Genomic DNA, 23,419 nt, shown 5'->3' with positions numbered 1-23,419 from the left:
TGAGACATGAGACATTAGACATTAGACTTGAGACATTAGACCTGAGACATGAGACATGAGACATGAGGCATTAGACATTAGACATTAGACATGAGACATGAGGCATGAGACATGAGACATGAGACATTAGACATGAGACATGAGACATGAGACATGAGACATGAGACATGAGACATGAGACATGAGACATGAGACATGAGACATGAGACATGAGACATGAGACCAGAGACATGAGACATGAGACCTGAGACATTAGACATGAGACATGAGACCCGAGACATGAGTCCTGAGACATGAGACCTGAGACATGAGACAAGAGACATAAGACCTCAGATATGAGACATGAGACATGAGAAATTCGACCTGAGACATCAGACCTGAGACATTAGACCTGAGACATTAGACCTGAGACCGGAGACTTGAGACAAGAGACCCATGCCTCATGTCTCATGTCTCATGTTTTATGTCTAATGTCTAATGTCTAATGTCTAATGTCTAATGTCTAATGTCTCATGTCTAATGTCTCAAGTCTCATGTATCATGTCTAATGTCTCAGGTCTTATGTCTCATGCCTCATGTCTCATGTTGAATGTCTAATGTCTAATGTCTAATGTCTAATGTCTAATGTCTAATGTCTAATGCCTAATGTCTAATGTCTAATGTCTAATGTCTAATGTCTAATGTCTAATGTCTAATGTCTAATGTCTAATGTCTAATGTCTAATGTCTAATGTCTAATGTCTAATGTCTCATGTCTCAGGTCTCAAGTCTCAAGTCTCATGTCCAATGTCTCATGTCTCATGTCTCATGTCTCATGTCTAATGTCTCATGTCTCATGTCTCATGTCTAATGTCTAATGTCTTATGTCTCATGTCTCAGGTCTAATGTCTCATGTCTCTTGTCTCAAGTCTCAGGTTTCAGGTCTCAAGTCTCATGTCTCATGTCTCATGTCTCATGTCTCATGTCTAATATCTAATGTCTAATGTCTAATGTCTAATGTCTAATGTCTAATGTCTCATGTCTCATGTCTCATGTCTCATGCCTCATGTCTCATGTCTCATGTCTCATGTCTCATGTCTAATGTCTCATGTCTCAGGTCTCAGGTCTCATGTCTCAGGTCTCAGGTCTCAAGTCTCATGTCTCATGTCTCATGTCTCATGTTTTGTGTCTCAGGTCTCAGGTCTAATGTCTCATGTCTCAAGTCTCATGTGTCATGCCTATGTCTCAGGTCTAATGTCTCATGTCTCATGTCTCATGTTGAATGTCTAATGTCTAATGTCTAATGTCTAAAGTCTAATGTCTCATGTCTCAGGTCTCAAGTCTCAAGTCTCATGTCCAATGTCTCATGTCTCATGTCTCATGTCTAATGTCTAATGTCTCATGTCTGAGGTCTAATGTCTCATGTCTCTTGTCTCAGGTCTCAGGTCTCAAGTCTCATGTCTCATGTCTCGTGTCTAATGTCTAATGTCTAATGTCTAATGTCTAATGTCTCATGTCTAATGTCTAATGTCTCGTGTCTCATGTCTCATGTCTTATGTCTCAGGTCTCAGGTCTCATGTCTCATGTCTCAGGTCTCATGTTTTGTGTCTCAGGTCTCAGGTCTAATGTCTCAGGTCTCAGGTGTCAGGTCTCAGGTCTCAGGTCTCAGGTCTCAGGTCTCAGGTCTCAGGTGTCATGTCGAAAGTCTCAGGTCTCACGTATCAGTTCTCAGGTCTCATGTCTCAATTGTCAGGTCTCAAGTCTAAGGAACCAGAACCAGTATAAAGTCTCAAGTTTCAGGTCTCAAATCTCATGTCTCAGGTGTCATGTCTAAGGTCTAAAGTGTCTAGTTACATGTCTTATTGTTTCAAGTTTCAAAGCCGCATAAATTTAAAGTTCTTTTTTTACACGGTTTTCCGCAATTAGCACGGTTTTTGTTTACACGGTTTTCGGGAATTAACACGGTTTTTTTTTACACGGTTTTTTTTTACGCGGTAGGTACGTATATCAGTGTAAAAAAAGACCTAGGTGTATATTGAAAGCTCCATAGGCAAGGTTTCATCTATGTACAGTTGCGTCGAAAAAGAATGAACTCAGGCAGAGCTGCGCCAGCACTTCCGATTTTGGCAGGGTGCATCTCTTATTTACATTAGTTTTTTCCATGAAATTTTCACAATTTTTTCAAATTTTTTGTTTTCATCTCACAATTTGGTGGGATTTTTTAAAGAATACATTTTAGTATTTGGTCCAATTTCTTTTAAATCTATATAAGGCGATCAAAGCGGTTGGAATATGATGTTGGTTTTGGGGCTACAATTGGTTTCATTATTTTTTTTTTGATAAAAATAAGGTACATATGTATTAAAAAAATGGAATCACCACACGGATTGAAAACTGGAGTTATGGCTGCTCTGCCCTTAATTTCCCAAAATTTTTCAAACCGTTCAGAAAAAGCATGCTCGGACTTGAATTTTTAACCAAATGTGACTTCCAGAAAATTGAAAGAAAGCTGCTTGAGCCACCTCACGGAAAATGGAGTTAAGGCTGTTTTTACGTCAAATTCCCAACATTTTCAATTATTTAAAAAAAAAGCATGTTCGAACTTGGATTGTTCACAAAATATATGGGAATCGGGGGTTAAAAAGGCACCATAACTCCGTTCGTAAGCTTGTTCGGCCTCCGAAACAACGTCCAATCGATTCTCCGAATATTTTCACTAAAGAAAAGTATTTTTTCATAAATTTTTTTCGCGTAGGATGGAAAATATTGAATTTTTCGCGGTTTATACACTTTTTTCCCCATTGGGCACCCAAAAATAATCCAATAAAAGATTCGGAACTCCGACGGAAATCGACGGACAAAATCAAAAAGCGCCACCATCTAATGTTGCGACAGGAATGTAACTACTCAGTATAAACACGCTAAGGAGCAAATCGAAATTTATACTACAGGTTTTGAAAAAAAAAACTAGCAGTTAGAGGGTTAATTTGCACAGGGTTAATTTGGTTGTCAATTTAGAGAAAATTTGTTTAGTTGATTAACTGGTTAATCGCCGCGATGAATTGTTTGATGTTATCATCGACTTTTTTCGGCGAAAATAAAAACGAAATTACTTGCCAGTTGGTCCAAACGTTTCGAGCTACTTTTGGCGTTTCGCTCCTCCTCAGTGGACTTTATCTAGCGATCGTCGTACTGTTATTCGCTGTCTGTCGATGATAACATCAAACAATTTAGAGAAAAGCTTTTACAAGAACCTAAACTATCTGTTGATTTGATCATGAAGCATGTCAATGCATTTGAGGCAAGTCGGGCAGCAAGTGAACAAATAAGTGGTTGTCCAAGTAATATGAAATCTTCCGACGAAGTACGTAAAATCCAAACATTTTGCAAGTATTGTGGCACAGACAATCACGATGCAACTGAGACCTGTCCAGCATGGAGTAAACATGTGCGAAATGTGGCGAGAGAGGACATTATGCAGCAGTATGTTTCTCAAAAGTTGCTGGTGGATCTATGGTAAACCGACCGCCACAACAGCAGTTGAATGCGAAACCACAATTTTCGAAAAGGAAATTTGACCAAGTAGCAAAACCATACTCAAGACCAAAACCAAATTTTAATCGTTATGGAAGTGTTAACCGACAAATAAATTCAATTGAATTTTGTTCAGCTGCGAATGAGGAAGTAGAACTGATTGAGATGGTAGGATCAGAAGATGAACGAAATGATTTGATTTGGGCTAAAGTGGGAGGAGTTCTTATAGAGATGCAAATCGATCCAGGGGTTCAATCCAATATAATAAGGCTATGATCATTTAGTATCCGGGAACTTTATTTCGGTGATAGCTACGTTAATAGAGCACGGACATGCAAAACTTTAGTAGCGTTGTGTTAGTTATGAAAAAGACTATCTTGCCTATTTTTGATAGATTTTTAAGTTAACGTGTGTTTGAGATATTTACGATGCAAAAAGACATGGTTAAAAAAATTTGCACAAATTGGCTCATTTTACGCATTTTGCGCCTCGAAAATTCTTCATTTTTGACTTGAAAGCTCATGAACTGTTGATTTTTTCTGATTTTTTTTTCGGACCAAATGGTTAAGAAGTATAAGGAGACTCTAGGATCCAGGAGGAAGTTCAAACCAACCATCGGAATGCAACTTGATCTCTTGATCTTAAATATAGTAAAATGTCTATGGTTATGGGGGATACTGAATGTATACTCCTTAAATAATGCAAAACATCCATTTCCGGCCGGCAAAAAGTGTTGCCTGACTAGAAGACACCAAGTAAATAACTAATAATGATCAGTTCCAAAGATCGCAATCTGTGCATCCGGTTTTTACGCAATATGACAGATGTGTTCTGATGGATAAAAAAAATTATGTTAAAACCGGATTTAAGATATCAAATTCTTCGAGATGCCTACTCATGAAAAGGTTCCAACCAGATTCCAATTGCTTTTCCTAGGTGAGTTTGTGTAAAATATCATGATTTTGGAAAGGTTTTGCTTCTGTGGTAAAAAAATAAATCAATACATGACTGAAAAAAGTGTGCAAAGATAACAAAGAGATTTTATGATAAAGTTAGAGTATTTCTTGAAATCATTGATAAACTTTTTTTTTATATTTTTACATTAAATGTCATATTAACACCTTCAATTGCTTCCTAGAAATTTTTTCGATAAAATGAATAGTTTTTAAAATACACACGTTTGTAACTGCCCGGATACTAAATGATCATAGCCTTAGATGAAAAACCCGATTTAATACACTTGACAGTGGATTGTAGCCTTTCTTTCAGCCTGTAAATTATATTTGGGTACATATAAAACAAAATGAATTATGAATTTTGATTAATGAATTTCATACGCAATAAATCCAAAATGAATTTAGGAATTAAAGATTCAAAGTTTTTATTAGGATAAAAGTAATTTTATATAATCATAATTTTCATATAAATAACCTTATTTGCAACTAGTTGGAGATTTTTGAATGACTAGATTCTGGAATATGATGTATGATTCCGTTTCTATGACATTATAATCTAACTCAATTTACTCCTTTTGGAGTTACAGCATATGATATCTTCAAAATTGAAGGGGTATAAAAATTAAGAATACAATTTAAAAAAAGATGCCTGACCATGTATTTCAAATAATTCAACCTCTCAAGTAGAGGAATCAAATACATAGATAAAATTATTGGAACAAAATTTCAATTGCTAGAGTAAAATACGATACCAAAATGCAGAAAATCGGTAGAATAAATTTTGAAAATTAAAAGTATTGAAAATTTTGAAAGCGTAGTATTTTTAATTTTGTTATTTTGAGATTTTTATTCTGTTTTGTTGATTTTGTTAATTTGGTCATTTTTTCAATTTGGTCAATAATGTCTATTTTTTCAATTTTCATAATTTTGTCAGCATTCTTAGTTTATAAATTTTGTCTATTTAACCAATTTTCTAGATTTTGTCAATTTTGTCGATTTTAACAATTTTCATGATTTTGTCAACTTTTTCAAATTTGAAAATTTTGTCAATTTTGTCAAATTTGTCAATTTGGTCAGTTTTGTTAATTTTGTCAATTTTGTCAATTTTGTCAGTTTTATCAAATTAGTCAATTTTGTCAATTTTGTCAATTTTGTCAATTTTGTCAATTTTGTCAATTTTGTCAATTTTGTCAATTTTGTCAATTTTGTCAATTTTAACAATTTTGTCAATTTTGTCAATTTTGTCAATTTTGTCAATTTTGTCAATTTTGTCAATTTTGTCAATTTTGTCAATTTTGTCAATTTTGTCAATTTTGTCAATTTTGTCAATTTTGTCAATTTTAACAATTTTGTCAATTTTGTCAATTTTGTCAATTTTGTCAATTTTGTCAATTTTGTCAATTTTGTCAATTTTGTCAATTTTGTCAATTTTGTCAATTTTGTCAATTTTGTCAATTTTGTCAATTTTGTCAGCTTTGTCAATTAAGTGTATTTGGCCAATTTTCTCAATTTTGTCAATTTTCTTCGATTTTGTAAATTTTGTCAATTTGTCAATCTTGTCAATTTTGTCAATTTGGTCAATTGGGTCAATTTTGTAAATTTCGCCAGTCAATTTTGTCAATCTTTTCAATTTTGTCAATTTTGTAAATATAGTGAATTTTGTCAATTTTGTCTTTGTCAATTTTGTGAATTTTGACAATTTGGTCATTTTGGTCAATTTGGTCAATTTTGTCAATTTTGTCAGTTTTATCAATCTTGTCAATTTTGTCAATTAAGTTAATTTTGTCGATTTTGTCATCGTTAATTTAGTAATTTTTTTTTTTCAATTTTGTCAGTTTTATCAATCTTGTCAATTTTGTCAATTCAGTGAATTTTGTCGATTTTGTCATCGTCAATTTTGTCAATTCTGCCAATTTTCTCGATTTTGTCAAATTTATAAATATTATCAATTTTTATGATTTTTTCAGCTAGGTTAATTTTGTTAAATCAATGAATAAAGCCAAGTTTGTCAATTTCGTCAATTTGGTCAATTTAATCAATTTTGTCAATTTTGTCGATTTTTGTCAGTTTTATCAATCTTGTCAATTTTGTCAATTTAGTGAATTTTTTCGATTTTGTCATCGTTAATTAAGTCACTTTTTTCAATTTTCTCAATTTTGTCAGTTTTATCAATCTTGTCAATTTTGTCAATCTAGTGAATTTTGTCATCTCTTTTGTCAATTTTGTCAATTTTGTCAATATTGTCAATTTTGTCAATTTTGTCGATTTTTTCAATTTTGTCAATTTTTTCAAGTTTGTTAATTTTGTCAGTTTTATCAATATTGTCAATTCAGTGAATTTTAATCCAGTTTTTCATCGTCAATTTGGTCAATTCTGCCAATTTTCTCGATTTTGTCAATTTTATAAATTTTGTAAATGTTATGATTTTTTTAATCAAGTGAGTTTTGTCAAATCAATGAATTATGTCAAATTTGTCAATTTCGTCAAATTGGTCTATTTAGTCATTTTTTTTTCTGTTTCTTCAACTTTGTCAATGCTTCAAACTCTACTATGAAGGGCTTGGTGGCGCTTCTGTTTGGTTGTCATCTTCCATTGGCTTCAGCAAGTGAAAGTTCAGATTGACCTCCAAGCCGTCATCGTTTTTGCAAGACACCAACCCCAACAACAACAACGCAACGTTAGATCTGAAGAGAGGAAGAGAAAAGGGAACAAAAAAACAAGCTCGAGAGCTTAAAGCTCGAGAGGATTCAGTAGCATTTGTCTTATTATATTTAACACGTTCATCGCCACGGCACCCATATTCGGGTGACGGGTCACGGTGTGCCAAAATACGTTATTAAAAATAAAAAATGACCACCAAAACGGCACTCGACATTCGAAAGATATAGTATTCAGGCATCTATCTTGAAAATTTGGAAATGTTTTATCGGGCTTTTTTGAAATTAGAGCGATTTTAAATTTTAAGTCAATTTGCATTAGATTTCCAATGGAGTTTTTCGACCTTATGTTCTATGACCATGGATTTTTCTGACTACACATATTTTATGACAATCACCCAGTTCAATGACTTTATAGAAAATTTCATGCCCGACAACATTGTGGAAGACTGGAAAAAGATTTGAGTTGACCCTGAAAAATTATTGGCAATTTTCTAAAACTTTATTAGACTGATTGAAATTTGTCCATGTTTCTTAAGTTTTTTTTCAATTCCGCTTCACTTAAAAGCGAATATTTTTCCAGGCGTAGTTTGAGTCGTTTTTGGGTCTTCGATAAAGTTGTTTGGGATAGAAATTTCAGCACAAATGTGTATGTAATAGTAAATCTATGGGTAATAGTCATCATACTAGCTCACAGCTCTTTGAAACCAACTGCTCCTGTAAAGTCTGCTTCATTTAATATTGGAACAAATTCTTTTGCATATTGTGGCGCTCCTAGTGGACGGATTTGGAAACTTTTTTCACCCACGTGTCGGGAAATTCATTACCTTTCACCATGTATTTATGTCATAACATCAAACGATAGCATTTTGTAAACAACCGCCATGGAAGCCGAACGGAGAGATCAAATTGTGCACAGTTTTCTTGAAAATCCATTGTTGTCGGCATCGAAGCTAGCTAAACAGCTTAAAATGCCCAGAAATACCGTATGGCGTGTTATCAAGCAGTACAAGGAAACATTGACGACGGCTCGGAAGCCGCATTCGAAGCGTCGGAGTGGAACTGTCGACCGGAAACTGCGTGGGAAAGTCATCAAGGCCGTCAAGAGGAATCCCAATCTTTCAGACCGCGATTTGGCCAATAAGTTCCAGGCCGCTCACAGTACGGCGCGACGAATTCGTCTCCGGGAAGGAATAAGGTCATTCCGAGCCAGCAAACAGCCAAATCGGACGCTGAAGCAGAACAATGTAATGTGACCAGAATCCGTGCTCGAAAGCTGTACGACCAAGTGCTGACCAAGTTCGACGGATGTATTCTGATGGACGATGAGACCTACGTGAAGGCGGACTTTGGGCAAATCCCAGGTCAAAAATTTTATTTGGCGACGGCTCGGGGGAATGTACCTGCAAAATTTAAGTTCGTGTTTGCGGATAAATTCGCCCGCAAGTACATGATTTGGCAGGGGATATGCAGTTGTGGACAGAAAACCAAAGTCTTTCTCACTGACAAGACAATGACATCAGAAGTCTACAAAAAAGAGTGCCTACAGAAACGGATTCTGCCGTTTATTCGTGCCCACGACCATCCAGTTATGTTTTGGCCGGACCTCGCAAGCTGCCATTACAGCAAAACGGTTATGGAATGGTACGCAACGAACGGGGTCAGCGTAATACCGAAGGACCTCAACCCCCCAAACTGCCCCCAGTTCCGGCCGATAGAGAAATACTGGGCAATCACGAAGCGGAGGCTTAAGGCAAAGGGAAAACTTGTTAGGAACATGACTCAAATGAAGAACTGGTGGAATCAAATCGCCAAAACGGTGAACGAAAAGGGTGTGCGCCGCCTAATGTGCCGTATAACGGGAAAAGTACGAAAATTTCTTCGAAACACCAATGAATAATTTTTTTTAATTTTTTTTTATGAAAGAGTAAAGAAAATGCTACATTTGTTTGAAAAACAAATTATGAATTCGTTAATAAATGACTGAACTACACGCAATTGTTTGTGTTCCAATATTAAATGAAGCAGACTTTATCTGCCCAGAATGTTTTCGAAATAAAAGTTGACAACAACTTAAGCGTGTGGAAAACTCTAAGTATTACACGAAACTTCCGTAAAATGGGTATAAATTTTGAGCCTAATCTTAAAGAAAAGTTAGGCTCATTTAACCGGCAATTAAAGGATTTCTTCGAAATCAAGAAGTTGAGTGATATGGGAGGAAACGAAAGCGTCAAAGAAGCACCTGTAGTAGGTATACTGCGTCGATGTAAAAGAAATTATTCAAAAGATTCGAGACTCGCGAAATATGTCTGATGAAGAACTAATTTTTAAATTTGGAATGGACGGTGGAGGTGGTTCTTTTAAAATTACTTTGTCGGTGATTTCATTGGGACAGCAGTCCAAAGCTGAACGTTTCAAGGATGGCGGTGTTCGATGGTATTTTAGAAATAGTTATGAACATAAGACTTATAGTATTATAATGTCAAATTATTTAATCAACTACTTGTGATTCTTGCTCTTACCTTAAAACTGTAAGAAAAACATGAGAATATTGCTCCAATTTTGAACGCGTTACAGTTGCAAGACATCGATGGTTATGTTGCAGGAGATTTAAAAGTCATAAATATTATAACGGGCATAATGGCTCATTCTTCAGCACATCCGTGCCCATATTGCGATGCCAATAAGCAATATTTGATGACACGTAACGGAAACTTGAAGACTTTGGGGACAATCAAGAAAAACGCACAGCAATGGAAAGAAGCCAACTGTTCACGAGCCACTCTTCAAAGGATCTGGCGATCAGCTAATATGAACTGCCGCTCCCCCACCGTCTTTGATCTTAACTCTCGGAATCGTGGATGCCTTGTTTAAGGCAGTTGCAGAAACGTATCCAAGCTAGCAGAATTGTGGACTGCAAAGGCAGGAGTGAGGCATCTCCAACAAACGTTTGGTTTCACAGGGAAAGCATACCATAATCTAATGGATTTCTCAGATGTGCTTGCAGGTCATTTTGATGTGCAAGAACATTTAAAGGTAAGTAAAATAGATAAATAAAAAAAACACTTAAAACTGAAAAATACCGATATCGTAGGCACTGAAGCTGTTCCAGGAGATTAACAAGGCATGCTTTAAGGAAAACTTAGATTCCGAATACACATCACTCATTGATGAGTTTTCTACAGTGTGGGAGAATCTTAAACTGCCAAACTCTTCCAAATTCCACATTCTACGATTCCATGTAAAGGATTTTCGCGAATACACCGGAAAATCGCTGGGTGTATTCGGAGAGCAAGCCTCGGAGAGTGTTTATCATGATTTTTCAGAATCGTGGAAACGATATCAAACCCCCGATACATCGAAGTTGTACTATGATCATCTCTTAAATGCTGTAGTGGACTATAACAATGGTCATCTGTGTTGATTTATAATTTTAAATAAAAAATATCGTTTATTTTTATTGTTGAATCTAAGAAGGTAATCAAAAATGACTATTTTAAAGCCAATATCAAGCTATTTGCCTTGTTCGACTAATCACATTTTAAGCACGATAAAAATGGTTGAAGACCCAAAAACGATTCAAACTACGCCTGGAAAGATATTCGCTTTTTAGTGAAGCGGAATTGAAAAAAAACTTAAGAAACATGGAAACATTTCAATCAGTCTAATAAAGTTTTAGAAAATTGCCAATAACTTTTCAGGATCAACTCAAATCTTTTTCCAGTCTTCCACAAAGTTGTCGGGCATGAAATTTTCTATAAAGTCATTGAACTGGGTGATTGTCAAAAAATATGTGTAGTCAGAAAAATCCATGGTCATAGATCATAAGGTCGAAAACCCCCATTGGAAATCTAATGCAAATTGACTTAAAATTTAAAATCGCTCTAATTTCAAAAAAGCCCGATGAAACATTTCCAAACTTTCAGGATAGATGCCTGAATACTATATCTTTCGAATGTCGAGTGCCGTTTTGGTGGTCATTTTTTATTTTTAATAACGTATTTTGGCACACCGTGGGGTGTATTTCCTGGGGGGCCCCGTCACATCAAAAAGCAGGTGACGCTCTCTTACTCAAGTTAGCCGCTCAGTTTGGCCTCAAGTTGCAAATCTGGGAACTCTCCCTCTTTTCTTTCTCGCTCTTAGAATTTCTTTGGGCCCTTCTAGTAAAACTAGCAAAATGAGCGTGGCGACGAACGTGTTAATTTGCTTCCACGGGCGAAATACTCTCCTGTCGTTGCTGCTTAAGAAAAAGCTTCGTAAGCACGAACGGCACGTGAGAAGATGAGAGGATGTGCATACATCGTCCGCGTACCCGTGTTGTTTTCCCCTTCTCAGAGCAATCTGTTCCTGAATATAATGTTGGGCGAAGTTACTATTGCTTTCGTACCATGCAGTGTGGGCATGACGTACTCACCAACGACTTCATAAATTTCGGGGTCGTACCCCTTGGTGAAAACCATTTTTATGTTCAATAATTCGGAGCTTCGGTTCCGAAATTTTTGAAATGGTTCGGTTTCAAACTAAACCATTAAAATGAAAAATACAATCATTAGCTGGGAAAATTTGAACTGTCGTCTTCCTCCTACACGGTTTCTGTCACGATGACATCAAACCTGAGTGGGAGTGAAGCCTGTCTGTTCTCCCTTCCACACATCGACAGGTCCATACTTTTAGATAGCAAGCGCGTATCTATGACGTCACGTATAATTTGACGTCATATCTATATATATAAAAATGAATGTTTGTCTGTCTGTCTGTTCCCTATAGACTCGGAAACTACTGAACCGATCATCGTCAAAATTTGCATCTGAGGGTTTTTGAGGCCGGGGATGGTTTCTGTAATAGTCAAAACTCCATCCGACTTAAGGGAGGGGGGGCTTCCATACTAAATTTGTAGTTTTTCGGAACAAATTAAAGTCATGACATACATTTTCTCGAGATTTTTTCTTCCTTTGGGCGGTTTGTTTTTCGTTTCCAAGGTCGAGGCGTCGCGAGCCAACGTCGCAAAAGGATAGTAACCGTGGCATAGCATACTGATCAGTGGAAATATTTTGGCGCGTATTTCTCAACCAAGAATATTTTCAATGCAAGGGGTGGCGATATGAAGCCTTGATGTGATTTTTTTTTCTACTTGATTCCTAGCTCATTTGTACAGCACATGGTTATGAATGACGCCTATAGATGAGACGCAGATTGACATGTTGTCGATCGAATAAAACATATATGTAGGTACCGTCAACTGGGGCAACATGCGACAATTTTCAACTTCAATAACTTCTAAAAAACTTATGTTCACAGTTAATCCTACCTCTTTTCCATCAAAAGTTTAAAGGATGCTGGGATATCAAATTGGTGTAGTTAGAAAAATTATAGGTTTCTTCAGTTATTTTTAATTTTCTAAAAACATGCGATTTTCAACCTCCTTAGAAAATGGGGTAACTTGCAACAAACTTTGTTTTTAATGAAAAATCTAATGAACACGTACAAAAATTTATAGTTTTTGATATATTGGCGATGCCTTTAAGACCATTACGCATGACAATACCAATTGCTGTAGTTTTTGGGTCTGTTAAAACTAATTTTCACATTTTTTATGAAAATAAGGATGCTGCATACATTTAGGGGTTAAATAATACTACGAAAAATTCTAAAAGCTGAAATTATAAAAATAAATGTTTGGATGAATGAAATTTCAATGTTCACAAACGCGTGATGCAAAACATTCATATTCCAACACATGGAAACGAGATTTACAAGGTATTTCTTTGATTTGCATTTTGTTGCATTTAACCCCAGACACCTAACTGAATTTTAAAAATATTTATTTAAAAAAATTGGGTGATTGTTCGAAAAATATTTTTAGACCAACAATGTTGATACAACATGAGGAAACCAGTAAAAAGTTTGTAGATAATTTTATCAAGCCGATCCGTCATACTGGGTAAAGTTTTTTTCGGCATCAAAAAATGTTAAAAATTGTACATTTATTGCTCAATTTTTCAAATTTTACTTAAAAATATAAAAATTTAAGAAAACTAGCTTAAAATGTGAGAAATTATGTCATCATCATTTTGTTATCATTAAAAGATAACTTTATTACAATACATTAAATTAAAAATTGATTCAATGTAGTGTTATATAAATGTTGCATCGAACCCCGCTGTTGCATGATGCCCCGTTTGACGGTACCAACTTTTTTTTGGCCAAAATCTGAAATTGAAAAGTCATGGCATCTATTTTTTGAGATTTTCTTTTATTTGAGGGGTTTGTTTTTTCGTCTCTATGATCAAGCAAACGTCGTCGCAAATGGATATAACTAAAGCATACTGTTCATTGATCGCTGGAAAAATTTAACAATCAGGCGCCAGTTTCTCAACCAAGTTCCTATGTTTCTTATGCACGTGGGAGCGATATGCAACCTAGATGTGTTGCGGATTGGTATTTTATCAATCGAATCAAAACCAATTGAAAGCTTTGCAAAAATACTTCCATATTTAGTTCGTGTTAATGTAGGTAGCATTCGACTTTTCATTCAAGAAACATTAGAACATGTTCAAACGTTCAATTTTTATGTTAAAAAAAATTAAAAATTATGTTTTCTTCTAGAAATTGTTACTTCGGCCCAAAAACACCACTGAAACGAATTTAGAAATGAAACTGGGAGCTTTTTATTTTAAAAAAATCTGAAAAAACCATCGTACTTTTTGATTACATGAATGATTATTGATTAACATGAAAAGTGTTTTTGTGTTACATGGCTGCATAAAAGAGACTTTTGATCCGCTTCGTTTTTGAAAAGCGAGACTTAAGAACTGATATTCAACTGGAGGCAACATTTTTATGAGAAATTTTTAGTATACCCCTATAGTGTTAAAAACAATATTCCCTCCTGTCAACTTACACGGTGGGGCAAGGGCAAACGTCGATCTTTTAAGAAATTCATTTTCAAAATGATTCAATAGGTTGGAAAGACCAGAAGGAGTTTTCCGAATGTTGAAACTGAAGCGGATATTGAAAATTCTTAAATGTATTTGTAAATGAAGGTCATTCCTGGCATTCGTTAAAAGTGGAGTAAAAACATAAACTTATACTGCAGGAATGCTGCAGATATCGGTGAAACTTGATAGAACAAAAAACATGAATACGTATTAAATTCATTCTAAAGCCATTACTCTGACGCATCTGTAAATAAGCTTTGCATTGACATTTACCCCAATATACGGGACAAATGTAAACTTAAAAGTTTGTTTTTGAAAACATTTTTGAATATTTGAATTTCTGCAACTGATATTTTTTTGAATATTTATATTTTTTTGCCTTAGTAAATTTATTTAAAAAAAAAGAAATTTGCACTGTATTTAATACATAACTAATTTAATATATTTTTCATTTCCATGATAAGTGCTGTTTGGAAAAACTTCAAGCTATAATGTCTCATGTCCACAAGTTTGGAATATGGCAAAACAATTTTTTTAACATAATTTTGGCGCAAAAAGGATAGATATTCAAACTGCTTCGTAGGCGAGGATGGTGAAAAAAGCTGTTTGAAAATGGTTAATAAAAATCCTTTTCATCGTTTTTTTTTCAAATTTCTTTAGCTTATTTTTTCAACTCCAAAAAATACCCCATCAAAAGCTTTTCAGGAGCTGGAAGTACTAATAATACAGACTATAAGGAATATACTCAAAAAACTGTCTCGATTCACGCTATTCATCGATTTAAAAAATTCTCACTCCATAAACTGCAATTTGCAATAAATTCCAATATGCAAATCTTTTTCGTTCAATTAGTATTATGTCAACTCGAGCATGTTAAATTTGCCTACCTTCTTCAAGCAGTGTGGGACAAAATAGGAAAAGATGGGAGAGCTCCCATGTAAATTTGAGATGAAGAGCTTTTCAAAGAAGGGACCATATTTAAAAAGGGTTTTTTGGGTACAGAGTACAAATTTCAGATCCTGAAAAACGAGTTTAGAGATCAAGTTTCAGTAAATAATATATACCATCTTTGAATTGCAATTCAGAACTACAGCTGCAGCTCTCATTTCAAAGTTGTTGGTTCTGAAGTATGATTTAAAAAAATGCTCTCTAAAATCTAAATTTGAATAAATTTTTACAAATTACATTTGTTTTCGGAAGGTGTAGCAAAGCACAACGGGTCAGCTAGTATACGATAATCTTGATTTTAGTGATTGCTGGTTGTGGCTAGCAAGGCCAATTGACACGTTTTTTGGAGTGATGATTTGATGATAATTACTATGAAAATTTATTTTTCAAACTATTTTGTTTTTTTTTCTTTCTTTTATACATTGAAGAGGGAAAAAAATCAAATTTTTTAAGACAAAAATCATATTTATTGTACTTCCCAGTTTCGCAAAAACGTGTGGAAAAAGTTTACAAAAAATCACACCAACACACACAAATACACTGACATCGTCTGAACTCGTCGAGCTGATTCGATAGGTACCTATAAAGGTATATCTAAGACCCATAATTAATGATCTCCCAAATCGACCGATAACTATACCTTTCTGAAAGAAAGGCAAAAACATGACAGGTAAATAATTAAATTATGGTTGAATTAGAACTTTAAATAACCAAGTTTCCGACAGGTCATGGCGCGCAACGGTGTTGCTTTACTGGAGGGCCTTCTTCCACCGGACAGGCAGTTCAAAGCATACGCTCAAAATGACTGCCAAATGACTGCCTGACAGTCATAGGTTCACAGCAGAAATTGTAATCAACGACGGAGATAAGCAACTCAAATCAGTGGCAACTTTCTATGTAGTAAAAGTCCACAACCACTCTTGGGAAGGAAGACAGCTTCTAGTCTGGATGTTTTGATAGTGGATCTGCCTAGCCAAAGGGAATCACTCCATAAGGTAACATCAATCCGCCCGTTTTTCAAAATTCGTGGATACAAGATCAGTCTACCTATCGATAAATCTGTGCCGCCGGTTTCACAAAGACTTCGGAGATTGCCTTTTGCAACACTCGAAAGGGTTAAAGAAAAACTTAATGAACTACTTGCAAAAGATATCATCGAACCCGTTACTGAACCCATCCGATGGGTATCTCCTTTAGTCGTTGTGATGAAAGATAGTGGTGATTTAAGATTGTGTATCGATATGCGTCAAGTGAACAAAGCGATACTACGGGAAACTCATCCGCTACCTACTATTGAAGACATCAGATGGAAGCTTAACGGGGCAACAATATTTTCAAGATTGGACATCAAGGACGCTTTTCATCAGCTGGAAACTGACGCTGCTAGTAGACCGCTTACCACCTTTATAACTCATCGAGGTTTGTATCGGTATAAGAGATTAATGTTCGGGATCTCTTGTGCTCCGGAGAAATATCAGAAGGTAATCGAGCAGATATTATCAGATTGTCCCAACACAGTGAATTTTATTGACGACATCTTCGTTTTTGGGAAATCTGAAAAAGAGCATGACGATGCGCTTCAGAAAACGCTAGGAAAGTTTCGTCACCATGATATACTCTTGAACCAAGGAAAGTGTGCATTCAAAATGTCCGAAATCGACTTTTTAGGACATCGTTTTGACAAAAATGGTATGACCCCGTCGCGATCCAAAATTGAGGCGGTACAGAAATTCCGTGCTCCTGCCACTTCGGAGGAAGTGCGTAGTTTCCTCGGCCTTGTAAATTATGTTGGCTCCTTTATTCCGAATCTGGCTACAATTTCATATACACTCCGTGAATTAACCAAGAGTTACAATCCTTTCAAGTGGGGGTCTGAAGAACAAGTAGCGTTTAATCACCTCATATCCATCATAGGAGATTTATCCTAAACTGTCTACCAGAGTCGTAGCTGATGCCTCTCCGGTCGGTTTGGGGGCTGTACTTATACAATTTTTTGAAGGGCAGCCAAGAGCGGTTTGTTTTGCCGGCAAGAGCCTCACCGATGCCGAAAAGCGTTATGCACAAACAGAGAAGGAGGCTTTAGCGTTGGTATGGGCCGTAGAGAGGTTCCAAATATACTTGATTGGAATCCATTTCGAGTTGGAAACCGACCATAAACCGCTTGAAGCAATATTTGCTCCAACCTCAACACCCTGCCTCCGTATTGAACGCTGAGTTTTGCGACTTCAGGTGTTCAGTTATACTGTTGTTTACCGCAAGGGTAAAGCAAATAAAGCTGATCCCTTGTCCCGTCTTGCTCTGACAACAGCTGTAGATGAATTTGATCCGTATATGTACGTAACGTGATCGAGTCCACAGCCATTGACATAGATGAACTAGAAGTCGCTTCCTTAGATGATCCTGAGCTTTCTGAGCTAAGAGAGTTTCTCGACAAAGGGATTTGGAACTACGCCTCAGCTCGCCTGAAACCATATCACCCATTTAGGAATGAACTTGGTAAAGTTGGAGGAATGATTATTCGAGGATCTCGGTTGATCATTCCAGAAAAACTCCGAGAACGTATGCTTCAGCTAGGTCACGACTCACGAGGGTTATCCGGGTCGCACAAAAATGCAACAAAGACTGCGTATGACATGCTGGTGGCCGGGTATGGACGAGATGAGTGCAAAAACTGTAGATAAATGTCAGGGTTGTATGGTGGTGAGTCAACCTGATCGGCCGGAACCTATGCAGAGAAGGAAACTGCCCGATGCACCTTGGAGGGACGTGGCTATTGACTTCCTGGGCCCACTGCCGTGTGGTGACTATTTGTTGGTCATTATTGACTATTACAGCCGCTACAAGGAAGTTGAAAACCTCAAGATAATAACAGCTGGTGAAACTATTGATCGTTTAGAGAAGATATTTGTTCGATTGGGATACCCAAACCCGATCACCTTAGATAATTGCCGTCAGTTCGTTAGTTCTAAATTTGATGAATACTGTCGTAAAAAAGGTATAGTATTAAACAAAACAACACCATACTGGCCACAGGAAAATGGCCTCGTTGAACGCCAAAATCGATCATTAGAAAAGCGCTTAAAAATAAGCCAAGCGCTTAAGAATGATTGGAAGCAAGACCTTCTTACCTATTTGTCGATGTACTATTCTACCCCGCATAGTACTACGAGAAAGACTCCTAGCGAGCTGATGTTTGGCAGAGTTATACGGACGAAACTTCCATCGTTGCAAGACATCTCAGCAGCCCCTCCACCATCTGATTTTAGAGATCGAGATCAAATCTTTAAGGAAAAGGAGGATCGACGTCGCAGAGCTCATCCTTCGGCCATCGCTGTTGGAGATATGGTTCTAATGAAGAACGTTTTGCCTGGGAATAAGCTTACTACAACGTTCAAGCCAACAGCTGTGGAAGTAAAATCTAGACAAGGTTCAAGAGTTACGGTTCTGGACCCAAAGCCATATAAGTTCTATGATCGAAATACAAGCCACCTCAAGCAAGTTCCAGCAGATGCAGTTAAAGGACCAGGAGAGGAGCCTACCGAAATGGAAACCGATGGTTACGAAATTTCAGATCTTGTGGTGTCAAGGGAAGCAGAAGGATGCGAGGAACTTCGTGTAGCACCAAAAGTAATCGAGGAATCAAAGCAGGAGATTCTTGAACGTCCACAGTGTGCTATAAGAAAACTTGCCCGTTTCGAAGATTGATTGTCAAGCTGTTTAATTTTTATAAAAAAGGGAAGATGTGGTGTTGTGTTTAAGAGTGTAAACGATAATAATAAAATAATACTGGCATCACTGAAGTACAATAATAAAGGTTACTATCTGGTGTAAACACGTGTAATTTATTGATTCATAAAATACCACACCAATCAAAATGAAAACCTAGCCACATCGCCAAAAACCCTTGATCGCAAAATCCTCAGCAATGTTTCTTGGAATTTTTATCCATGGTCCAGCTTTAGTGAACGCTAATTTCCAAAACATCCAAAGAACATACACTAGCAGTATTAGACACTTTCAGTGTTCTGATGTAATTTTTCGTAGTGTTAACATTTTCTCTTCTTTTTATGGAAGAAGAGTTTAGTGTAGAAATTTTCAGAATTCCGAAAACATTGCCCAGAATCTATTAACATATAAAAATGTGCAATTATCACAAACTAGTTGAAGATACTGTGTAAACTCCAATAAATGCGATGAGTTAGCGTGAGTTGAATACTTTTGTCTATCAGTGTAAGTGAATAACATAAATTTCGTAACAATCCAGTAGAAACTACAACCAAAAGCCACCACTGTGGTTGGAAAATAAAGTTCATTTGATATACCTTTGACAAACAGTCGTCAAAACTGAAAATAATCACATTACGTTCCTTGATTGTATTCTAAGCTGCTAAAAATCTTAATAGCTTTGCTCCGATAGAAATCAATTTTTACATCTCTAAAGATTGTAATTATTGTCACAATTTTTTTTGGGAATCAATGTATTCAAATTTTTATTTAAAATGACATTATGTTTTACAAGAATATTCAATTTTAATTTATCTAACGGAAGAGAGAAAACATAAGGACTTTGTGAACGTCAGTTCTCGTCTGTTATTATATTTACTTTTTAATCGAGAAATTTGATTGCGCATAAAGCAAGTTACCTTTTAATTGGCATAGATTTCCTTCAAAAATGGGAAAAATTATGTCAGAGTGCATTTTAATCTCCAGAAATGAGGGGTACTAGCGAAAACTTCAATTATCGAGAAATTTCGAACTTTTCTGTCAGTAGATGGTGTTAATGTTTGTTAAAAGATTGTCTGTTGGATTTGTAGGAAAATTTTATAGAGCTAGGTATCTTTGTATCTATAATTTTTGGTGCAACATTTGTCAATTTGGCAACACGATGCAAAACAAACATAACAAAGTTAGTCATTGATCTATTCTAGTGAGTGAAAGACGTGAGGGAATCTCTGAATTGAGATGCATAAGAATCATAAAATCACGACAATGGCGTAGTTGGTAGAATAAGGACAGAGAGCGCAGATCATCAAAACTGCTAATACGAAAAATTTGTTTCTGATTCGGCCTCCGGTAGAAAGACGAATTGGCACAGGGAGCACAGATTTTAAAGGCTGCTGCTACGATCAAAATTGTTTCTTATTCGGCTACCGGAAAAAGATGGAATGGCTTTGAAAGCGGAGATTTTCAAGACTGCTGCTGCTGCTGCTGATTGTTTGTTTTCGTTTGGCTTACCGGTGGAGAAAGATGGAAATGGCTAAAGAAGCGCAGATTTCAAAGGCTGCGGCTGCTGACTGATTGTTATGATTTGGCTTTCTGGTGGATAAAGATTGAATGGGTTTAGAAGCGCAGATTTTTCGGCTGTTGCTGATTGTTTGCTTTGATTTGACCATCCGGTGGAAAAAAAGACGGAAAGCTTCGGAAGCGCAGATGTTTGAGAGTGTTGCTGCTGTTTTTTTGTTTTGGTTTAGTTTCCCGGTGGAAAAAGACGGAATGCATTTGAAAGGGCAGATTTTCCGGCAGCTTCTGTTGTTTGTTTGCTTTGATTTGGCCAACCGGTGGAAAAACGGAAATGGCTCAGGAAGGGGTGGAATTATGAATCCTATTCGATTCGAGTTACCCGTTTCGAGTTGAACTCGAATCGAATTAGCATCAGTATTACGAATCTCGTTCGAGTTCTAAATTTTCACATACTAGATTTCGAGTAAATCGGGTAGTAGATCATCTCGAAATGTTCCATTCGAATCGAGATCGGTAATGCCAAAGTTGGTCGAATCGAACGAAACTCGATTGTTTCGAGTTCCATAATCCCGCCCCAGAGGTTTTCAGGGCTACTGTTGCTGATTGTTTGTATTGATTTGGCCTATCGGTGGAAAAAGACGGAATGGCTTAGGAAGCGCAGGTTTCTAAGGCTGCTGCTTCTGATTTCTTGTTTTGTCGAAACGGCTGGTAAAACAACATATCTAAACATTGCATTTCGAGGCTAATGTTCATGAATTTCATAAAATTTTAAAATTCATACAAAGTTTTTATACTCTTTTATGTTATATTTTGACTATTAAAAATTATATGTAAAGAAGTCTAAAACAAAAGCGGTGTATGAAGGTTTAATAATGACTAGAAAGAGGAATAAGAGAGTGTTTTGTATGTTCATTTAATGAAATTATTTGTCAATTTTTGTATTCTGAATACGTTAAAACCATTAAAACACATTTACAACTTACATGCTAAGCAAAATCTAACACTGAAAACAGAAATAGAAGTTTTAGTTCAAATACAGATAAATACAGATTTTTTTCATGAGGCCGATACAAATTTAAAAAAATACCATCTGGCCACCCTGTCCAATTGAACTTTATTTACCTTGCCAACACTTTCGGAGACACTTAAATTTATGTATATGCGCACTTTTTCCCAAACGGAACGGAAATCATACTTTTGAAAGTTTATAAAAATTTTACGATTAGGACCTAAACTTAATTTATTATTAAATTAAGTGTTCCTGTTTGTGTGTTTCTGTAAAGGTTAATCTTCAAATATAACGCCGAATCTACTGGATTGCTAGCTTTATTCACGAACGATTCCTTGAAGCGAGAGCATATTTCCCGCAGATCCCCAAACCTTTTAGTTATTGAAAAAGTATTAATTTTCATTTTCATCTGAGGTGTGAATCGAGCGATAGTCGGAACCCCTTGGAGTTAATTTTTTCCACGAATAAAGACGATGCATACCTTAATGAAAATTTAGAACAACTTAAATATGACTTTTTATTTAGGATATGAAATCCATATTAATGGTTAAAGGTCTCTTCTCAAATTAATAATATTAAATATGTAATTATATTATCTTGCAGCTCAAGACATAAAATTTTTTTCAATTACCCAGAAAACTCAATAGCTGATAGTGAGAATCCTATTTTCCTATGAGTTCACATAACTGGTCCCAAAAGCCCTGAAGAAGATTACTGCAAAATACATAATCACTTACCATCAATTGATTCGACCTTTCCGGCAGAAGCTCTAGGGTTGAGAATTCTCAATCGGCCGCCATCGGACCAGTTCCGGAGATGGGATAATTAGCTAAGCACCACACACAGAAGAGCTGGGCTCGTTAAATCGTGTCACATTGCCAAACAACTGGTCATTTTTTTTTGAGCAACATTGTGGCAGAGGAGGGATGTCCGAGGAGGAGATTCTTCCGTTTCAACTTTAAGTAATCTGAGAACAACTACAGTGTGGTCACTACTTGGGTGTACTTTCACCAGGGAATGGGGGACAAATTGTAACCAGAGTAATCTCGGGTCAACCGTTCACTTCTCAATTCTTCCCGGGTTTATTTTATTTTTCTACTTTGAGGGAACTCGCGGAAGTTGACGACCCAGAATGCATTTACTCACTTTCCGGCCTGTTTGGTAAATTAACTGTCGCTGAGCACGGGTTTTTTTTCGTTGCCCGATTATTCTTGTCTCCAGAGCCAGGGAAGGGGAATCTGTTGTCCAGGTCGAAATTAGGTTAGCTGGTTTTAAATCCGATCCGACTTAAAACGGCCGGCCTGGCTTAACGACAGGGTTTCCATTTGGCAGCCGGATAGTAATCTTCACAGGTCACTGTCACATTTGGCGGGGAATTTATTCGACTGCCAAAGATTCCGGGTCGCGATACATGAGGCGTTAAAACTTGGGAATCAAATTTCCTTCATTTTTAATAAACTAATTAATAGCAGATTGGCATGTGTGCCAGGTACCGGTTTCGACGAAGTAATTCCTACATTTCTAATCACCCCCATCGATTTCCACCCGAATCGTTGGGATGCAAATTAAACTTTACGACTTGGCGATCCACTTTGGCACTTAGTTCGAAACTTCCTGCTTACTTCAAGTCTCGTCCACCGGAACCCAACTAATCGATCGCAGTGAGGCGTGAAATCCCTTTTTTAAATGAATGATAAAAAATAATAATAAACAAACCGGTAAAATATCGTTCCCGCTTAGTTCCAGAACCAAGATCACTCAAAGCCTGAAGCGGCTCAACTCCTCTTAGAGAACTCCAACGAAATCGAAAGTTCTCAGACGACGACGCCCGTAGAGACGAAGAGAAGGTGAAAAACTAGCGCTTTTGGTCCCGCGGATCGCGACCAACTGAGCCGTCAGCTGAGTTCCTCCAGTCGGTTGAGCTAAGCCGTCGAAAAGTTGGCGCGCGCGCTGCGCCTCAGCCAGTAAGCCTGGTTAGGGCAGGTTATTGGTGGTGCGCGTTCTCTTTCTCGCTTGCGCGTTGCTTCTTTTCCGAGGTTTGGGCGGCTGGCTGGCTGGCACGTGATTGCCTTCCAAGTCCATGTTAAAGTCAACCGCCATGGTGCGGTGCCCAAGCTTAATTGGAGGCTCCTCCGTTCGGGGAGTCTCTGGTGGTGAA

General features: G+C 36.8%; 1 protein-coding gene across 3 annotated transcripts in view; it reads right to left on the bottom strand.

The window, feature by feature from the left end:
- LOC129740594 (uncharacterized) overlaps positions 1-23,135 on the bottom strand; it is a 149,424-nt gene extending 126,289 nt beyond the window's left edge. For 2 of the 3 annotated variants that reach the window (XM_055732302.1, XM_055732298.1), the window contains exon 1: positions 22,978-23,135. The gene's annotated coding sequence lies outside the window, so the exon portion shown is untranslated. Of the gene's footprint in view, positions 1-22,407; positions 22,546-22,977 lie in introns of those variants that run through there. The other variant, XM_055732300.1, reaches the window with a different exon arrangement.
- Positions 23,136-23,419: the final 284 nt, after the last annotated feature.

Source organism: Uranotaenia lowii, chromosome 1 (genome assembly GCF_029784155.1).
Source record: "Uranotaenia lowii strain MFRU-FL chromosome 1, ASM2978415v1, whole genome shotgun sequence".
Lineage (NCBI taxonomy): Eukaryota > Metazoa > Arthropoda > Insecta > Diptera > Culicidae > Uranotaenia > Uranotaenia lowii.
This window is presented reverse-complemented; position numbering and strand designations above follow the sequence as displayed.